Source organism: Arachis duranensis, chromosome 6, assembly GCF_000817695.3.
Source record: "Arachis duranensis cultivar V14167 chromosome 6, aradu.V14167.gnm2.J7QH, whole genome shotgun sequence".
Lineage (NCBI taxonomy): Eukaryota > Viridiplantae > Streptophyta > Magnoliopsida > Fabales > Fabaceae > Arachis > Arachis duranensis.
The window spans coordinates 47,264,684-47,272,854 of record NC_029777.3 but is presented as its reverse complement, the minus strand read 5'-3'; positions in this window follow the sequence as shown (position 1 = coordinate 47,272,854).

Here is an 8,171-nt window from a genome sequence, read left to right as displayed (position 1 = left end):
GTTGACTTTAGGGTGCTAGGTGTTGAAACACCCCAGAGAATTTACTTGCCCAGGCCTCTTCTTGACACATCTTGACCACAAGCATCTACTAGGGGTTCTAACTCTTTTTGACTTTTTCAATGTTTCTATTCCCTCTTTAGTAGTTGATGCTCAGAGCCTTGGTCTTTGTTGCTTATTACTTCTTGGTTCCATAGATATTCAAGGAACACCCCTTAACTTCTACTTGTCATGCCTTCTAGGACTAGTTACTTTTCATGACTCATTTTTTTTCTTTTCACTTCATTCAAGGTTCTTCACTTAGTCTTTTATTCCTTAGTTCTTTTGAATAAGCATTCTTGGTCTTAGTCTCATTTACTCTTGATCGCACTCACAACAACTCTTATGGAAACAAACTCTACTTTATTGATGAAAATGAAGACTACATTTATCATTACATTTTCTTTCTTGCATATCAAAGGACTCACAAAAGACTTCAAGCAGAATAAAAAATAAACTATCCTAACATTATCAATTATTCTCAAACATAAAGTAAACAGATAAAAACTTAAGTAGAATTCAGAATTTTAGGAAATGTCAACCATGGAACTCAACAACCTTATGCAGCTTCTTCAGTTCGTTGGCCCCTTGCCTTTGTCCTTCTTCTTGGGGGGGAGGAGTCATCTCTACCCTTTTTTGAGGATCCTTCTTGTGCTTTCTTGTCCTTGGGCTTCCAGAAACCCAACCTCACCATATATAATCTCTTTCGTCCTCCTTATGCTTAGGTAGGATTTCCTCTTGCCTAGCACTCAATTCTTCTAGCCTTTGCATGAAAGTTGGGTATCCGGGGTTGATGGCAGCCACAGCATTACACAAGTGATTCAGCTTCGCTTGTGTGTTAATATCATATTGTCTCCTTGAAATGGTCCGGGCATCATAAAGATGCCTGAACTTAGCAAGGTTCCTCTGCTGCCATTTGTTTTGCTCCACCACCTTGGAGGTTGTGTATTTTCTCATTCACTTGGTTCCATTGCTCCCTTTGGCTACTTTGAAATTGGTTGGCATCTTCCCTCAATTGATGCAAATCTCCCTTCATTTGGTGCACATCTCCTTGCATTTACTCCCAGTTCATTCCTTCAGGAAATTATTGGTATTGTTGGTATGGTGGTGGTTGAAGCGCCAGAAATTTTGGTTGCTCCTATGCCTCCTCTTCCTATTGTTGTTGTGGTGGTAGCACATGAGCGTGAGCTCTATGCTCTCTAGCCCTTTGAAGTGGATTGACGGCCAACACCTTGGCCATCTTCTTGGAAGTTATAGGCTTATCTTGCTTCAGCAACACCTCATTGACCACCTTCTCAACTCCAGCGTCATCACATAGCTCTTGTATGATGTTGGGGAATGCCTATCTTGTGCTCTCGTTAGTACTTTTCAGTATCTTGTTGATGTTGTTGACAATCAACTCCCCAACATTCACGTCCTCTCCCTTCATTATACTGTATATGAGTATAGCCCTCTCCTTGGTCACCTCAGATGTGTTTGACGTAGGGATCAAAGACCTTCTCACAAAGTCTAACCACCCCCTAGCTTGGGGGCTCAAGTCCCTTCTCCTCAACTGGTTGGGTTTTCCATCTTTGTCATTGATCCACTCCACATTTAGTACACAAATTTCATTCAGGATTTCATCAAATCCTGGGTCTGGTTGCTTCATCCTCTCCTCTTAACTTCGAGTGGAGTTGACCCTTTTCATCATCAGCACTTGGTGCACGAAAATTACACTCATACTGTGTAATTCCACGTAACTAACCAGCAAGTGCACTGGATCGTCCAAGTAATACCTTACGTGAGTAAGGGTCGAATCCCACAGAGATTGTTGGCTTGAAGCAAGCTATGGTTATCTTATTATTCTTAGTTAGGATACCAATAGGGTTTTTTAGTTTCAATTGTAAAAATTGAAAGGGCATAGAATAAGTAATTGTTACACAATAATGGAGAATATATTGGAGTTTTGGAGATGCTTTGTCTTCTAAATCCCTGCAACATAATGCTTTCTTACTTTCAAACATGCAAGGCTCCTTCCATGGCAAGTTGTATGTAGGGCGTCACCGTTGTCAATGGCTACTTCTCATTCTCTCAGTGAAAATGGTCCAAATGCTCTATCACATCACGGCTAATCATCTGTCAGTTCTCGATCATGTCAGAATAGGATCCATTGATCCTTTTGTGTTTGTCACTACGCCCAACACTCACGCGTTTGAAGCTTGTCACAGTCATCCAATCCCTGAATCCTACTCGGAATACCACAGACAGGGTTTAGACTTTTCAAATTCTCAAGAATGCTGCCAATATATTCTAGCTTATACCACGAAGACTCTGATTAAAGAATCCAAGAGATATTCATACAATCGAAGGTAGAACGGAGGTGGTTGTCAGGCACGCATTCATTGGTTGAGAATGGTGGTGGGTGTCACGGATCATCATCTTCTTCATATTTAAGTGCGAATGAACATCTTAGATAGGAACAAGCGTGTTTGAATAGAAAACAGAAATAATTGCATTAATTCATCGAGACGCTGCAGAGCTCCTCACCCCCAACAATGGAGTTTAGAGACTCATGCCGTCAAAAAGTACAAAGTTCAGATCTAATATGTCATGAGATACAAAATAAGTCTCTAAAAGTTGTTTAAATACTTAAACTAGTAACTAGGTTTACATAAAATGAGTAAACTAAGATGGATAGTGCAGAAATCCACTTCTGGGGCTGGTAGACGAAATTGTGATCATCAACAATGGCTCCAATGACTTGGTAGCTCTCACACATGAATTACACTTAGTCACAACTCCGCACAACTAACCAGCAAGTGCACTGGGTCGTCCAAGTAATACCTTACGTGAGTAAGGGTCGATCCCAAGAAGATTGTTGGTATGAAGCAAGCTATGGTCATCTTGTAAATCCCATTCAAGTGGATCTAACTAATTTAAGAGATTATTGGTTTAAATAAAAATAATAAAATAAACAGAAAATAAAGATAGAGTTACTCATGTAATTCAATGGTGGGAATTTCAGACAAGTGTATGGAGATGCTTGTCCCTGTTGAATCTCTGCTTTCCTACTACTTTCATCCAATCCTTCTTACTCCTTTCCATGGCAAGCTGTATGTAGGGCATCACCGTTGTCAATGGCTATATCCCATCTTCTCAGTGAAAATGGTCCAAATGCTCTGTCATAGCACGGCTAATCATCTGTCGGTTCTCAATCAGGTTGGAATAGAATCCAGTGATTCTTTTGTGTCTGTCACTAGTGCCCAGCCTTCAGGAGTTTGAAGCTCATCACAGTCATTCAATCCCAGAATCCTACTCAGAATACCACAGACAAGGTTAGACTTTCTGGATTCCCATGAATGCCGCCATCAATTCTAGCTTATACCACAAAGATTCTGATCAAGGAATCCAAGAGATATGCGCCCGGTCTAAGGTGGAACGGAAGTGGTTGTCAGTCACGCGCGTTCATAGGTGAGAATGATGATCAGTGTCACAGATCATCACATTCATCAAGTTGAAGTGCAACGAATATCTTAGAAGAGTAATGAATCGAATTGGATGAAAATAGTAGTAATTGCATTAAAACTTGAGGTACAGCAGAGCTCTACACCCTTAATCTGTGGTGTGTAGAAACGCCACCGTTGAAAATACATAAGTGAAAGGTCCAGGCATGGCCGAATGGCCAGCCCCTAGATCTAAGAACTAAACATCTAAAGATTGAATAATACAATCAAAGGTTTTTAATAAACTAGTAAAAAGTTCTATTTATACTAAACTAGCTTCTAGGGTTTACAGAGGTAAGTAATTGATGCATAAATTCACTTCCGGGGCCCACTTGGTGTGTGCTTGGGCTGAGCTTGATCTATCCACGAGCTGAGGCTTCTCTTGGAGTTGAACATCAAGTTGTAACGTGTTTTGGGCGTTCAACTCTGGTTCGTGACGTGTTTCTGGCGTTTGACTCTAGAATGCAGCATGGAACTGGCGTTGAGCGCCAGTTTACATCATCAAATCTCGAATAAAGTATAAACTATTATATATTGCTGGAAAGCTCTGGATGTCTAATTTCCAACTCTATTGAGAGCGCGCCATTTGGAGTTCTGTAGCTCCAGAAAATACGTTTTGACTGCAGGGAGGTCAGATTCCAACAGCATCAGCAGTCCTTTGTCAGCCTCCTATCAAAGTTTTGCTCAGGTCCCCAAATTTCAGCCAGAAAATACCTGAAATCACAAAAAATTACACAAACTCATAGTAAAATCCAGAAATATGAATTTAGCATAAAAACTAATGAAAACATCCCTAAAAGTAACTAGATCATACTAAAAACTACTACTAAAAACTACCTAAAAATAATGCCAAAAAGCGTATAAATTATCCGCTCATCACAACTCCAAACTTAAATTGTTGCTTGTCCCCAAGCAACTGAAAATCAAATAGGATAAAAAGAAGAGAATATACTATAATTTCCAAAGTATCAATGAATATTAATTCTAATTAGATGAGCGGGACTTGTAGCTTTTTGTTTCTGAACAGTTTTGGCATCTCACTTCATCCTTTGAAGTTTAGAATGATTGGCATCTATAGGAACTCAGAGTTCAGATAGTGTTTATTGATTCTCCTAGTTAAGTATGTTGATTCTTGAACACAGCTACTTTTATGAGTCTTGGCCGTGGCCCTAAGCACTTTGTTTTCCAGTATTACCACCGGATACATAAATGCCACAGACACATGACTGGGTGAACCTTTTCAGATTGTGACTCAGCTTTGCTAAAGTCCCCAGTTAGAGGTGTCCAGAGCTCTTAAGCACACTCTTTTTGCTTTGGATCATGACTTTAACCACTCAGTCTCAAGCTTTTCACTTGGACCTTCATGACACAAGCACATGGTTAGGGACAGCTTGATTTAGCCGCTTAGGCCTGGATTTTATTTCCTTAGTCCCTCCTATCCATTGATGCTCAAAGCCTTGGATCCTTTTTACCCTTGCCTTTTGGTTTTAAGGGCTATTGGCTTTTTCTTCTTGCTTTTCTTTTTCTTTCTAAAATTTTTTTTCTTTCTTTTCTTCTTTTTTTTCGCAAGCCTTTTGTTTTTTCACTGCTTTTTCTTGCTTCAAGAATCAATTTTATGATTTTTCAGATCATCAATAACATTTTTCTTATTCATTGTTCATTCAAGTGCCAACAATTTTAACATTCATAAACAACAAGATCAAAAATATGCACTATTCAAGCATTCATTCAGAAAACAAAAATTATTGTCACCACATCAATATAATTAAATTAAATTCAAGGATAAATTTGAAACTCATGTACTTCTTGTTCTTTTGAATTAAAAACATTTTTCATTTAAGAGAGGTGAAGGATTCATGGAATTATTCATAGCTTTAAGACATAGTTACTAAATACTAATGATCATGAAGTAGAGACACAAAACATAAATAAACATGAAGCATAAAAATTGAAAAACAGAGAAATAAGAACGAGGAATGAGTCGACCTTAGTGAGGGTGGCGCCTTCTTGAAGAACCAATGGTGCTCTTTGAGCTCCTCTATGTCTCTTCCTTGCTTCTGTTGCATGATCCCTAGTAATTTTGGAGCTCCTATCCTTAGTTGCTCCCAATAATTGTGTGGAGGACAATTTATCCCTTGAGGTATGTCAGGGATCTCTTGATTTGTAGTCAAATGTTCTACCACTGAGCTATAAACCCTTTAGATGAGTCTTTCCATCTCCCATGACTCAGAGGTGGAAGCTTTTGTCTTCCATTTTCTCTTTTTTTTTTGAGGTTTCTCTGGCCTTAGGTGCCATCAATGGTTATGGAAAAATAAAAAGCTATGCTTTTACCACACCAAACTTAGAAAATTGCTCGCCCTCGAGCAAGAGAAGAAAGAAAAGATGAAGAATAAGAAGAAGATATGGAGGAGATGGAGGGATGTGTGTATTCGGCTATATGGGTGGGATTGGATAGGAAAGAGAATTTGAATTTTGAACGTAGGTGGGGTGTTTGGGGAAGAGTGGATAGATGTGAGTGGTGAATGAAAAACAGAAGGGATGACCATGAATGGAGAGAGAGAGGGTGAGGTAGGTGGGGATCCTATGGGATCCACAGATCCTGAGGTGTCAAGGATTTACATCCCTGCACCAATTAGGCATGTAGAATGTCTTTGCATACAATTCTAGCATTTAAACGCCGAAGTGATGCTCAATCTGGGCGTTCAATGCCCAATTGTAGCATGTTTCTGGCGTTGAACGCTAGTTCCATGCTTGTTTCTGGCGTTCAGCACCAGCTTTCCTCAGGGTGTATTCCTGGCGTTTGAACGCCAGGATGTTGCTGGTTTCTGGCGTTCAACGCCAGATCCATGCTCTATTCTAGCATTGAACGCCAGCCAGATGCTCCTTACTGGCGTTTAAACGTCAGTAAGTCCTTCCTCCACGGTGTGATTTTTCTTCTGCTATTTTTGATTCTGTTTTTAATTTTAATATTTTTTTGTGACTCCACATGATCATGAACCTACTAAAACACAAAATAACAGTTAAATAAAAATAAAATTAGATAAATAAAAATTGGGTTACCTCCCAACAAGCGCTTCTTTAATGTCAATAGCTTGACAGTAGGCTCTCATGCAGCCACACAGGTGATCAGGTCAATGTTGTATAATCCCAACAACAAACTTAGAGTTTGGTTGTGGGGATTCAACACCAAACTTAGAGTTTGGTTGTGGCCTCCCAACACCAAACTTAGAGTTTGACTGTGGGGGCTCTGTTTGACTCTGTACTGAGAGAAGCTCTACATGCTTACTCTCCCTTGTTACAGAAGGATAGCCGTGTGCTTTAAACACAAGGTAGTCCCCATTCAATTGAAGGACTAATTCTCCTTTGTTAACATCAATCACAGCTCCTGCTGTGGCTAGGAATGGTCTTCCAAGGATGATGCATTCATCCTCTTCGTTCCTAATGTCTAAGATTATGAAATTAGCAAGGATGTAAAGGCCTTTAACCTTTACTAACACGTTCTCTACTAATCCATAAGCTTGGCTTACTGACTAGTCTGCTAATTGTAATGAGAATAAGGCAGGCTGTACCTCAATGATCCCCAGTTTCACCATTACAGAGAGTGGCATAAGATTTATGCCTGACCCCAGGTCACACAGAGCCTTATTAAAGGTCATGGTGCCTATAGTTCTGAACCTATGTATCTAGTTCACTAACGAGCAAGGGAGGTTCACCTTCCCAAGTCTCATTACCAAACAACTTGGCGTTCAGCTTCATGATGGCTCCTAAATATTGAGCAACTTACTTTCCAGTCACATCTTCATCCTCTTCTGAGGAAGAATAGTCTTCAGAACTCATTAATGGAAGAAGGAGATTTAGTGGAATCTCTATGGTCTCTATATGAGCCCCAGATTCTCTTAGGTCCTCAATAGGGAACTCCTTCTTGTTTGAGAGACGCCCCAGGAGGTCTTCCTCACTAGAATTTTCGTCCTTCTCCTCCCTTGTGCATTCGGCCATATTGATTACATCAATGGCCTTGCACTCTCCTTTTGGATTCTCTTCTGTATTGCTTGGGAGAATACAGGGAGGAGTTTCAATGACTTTCTTACTCAGCTGGCCCACTTGTGCCTCCAAATTTTTGATGGAGGACCTTGTTTCACTCATGAAACTTAAAATGGCCTTAGACAGATCAGAGACTAAATTTGCTAAATTAGAGGGGCTCTGCTCAGAACTCTCTATCTGTTGCTGAGAAGATGATGGAAAAGGCTTGTTATTGCTTAGCCTGTTTCTTCCACCATTATAAAAGCCTTGTTGAGGCTTTTGTTGATCCTTCCATGAGAAATTCGGATGATTTCTCCATGATGAATTATAGGTGTTTCCATAAGGTTCACCCATATAATTAACCTCTGCTATTGCAGGGTTCTCAGGATCATAAGCTTCTTCAGAAACAGCCTCTTTAATACTGTTGGATGCATGTTGCCATCCATTCTGATTTTGAGAGATCATGTTGACCTGTTGAGTCAACACTTTGTTCTGAGCCAATATGACATTCAGAGCATCAATTTCAAGAACTCCTTTCTTCTGAGGTATCCCATTATTCACGGAATTCCTCTCAGAGGTATACATGAACTGGTTGTTTGCAACCATGTCAATGAGTTCTTGAGCCTCTTCAGG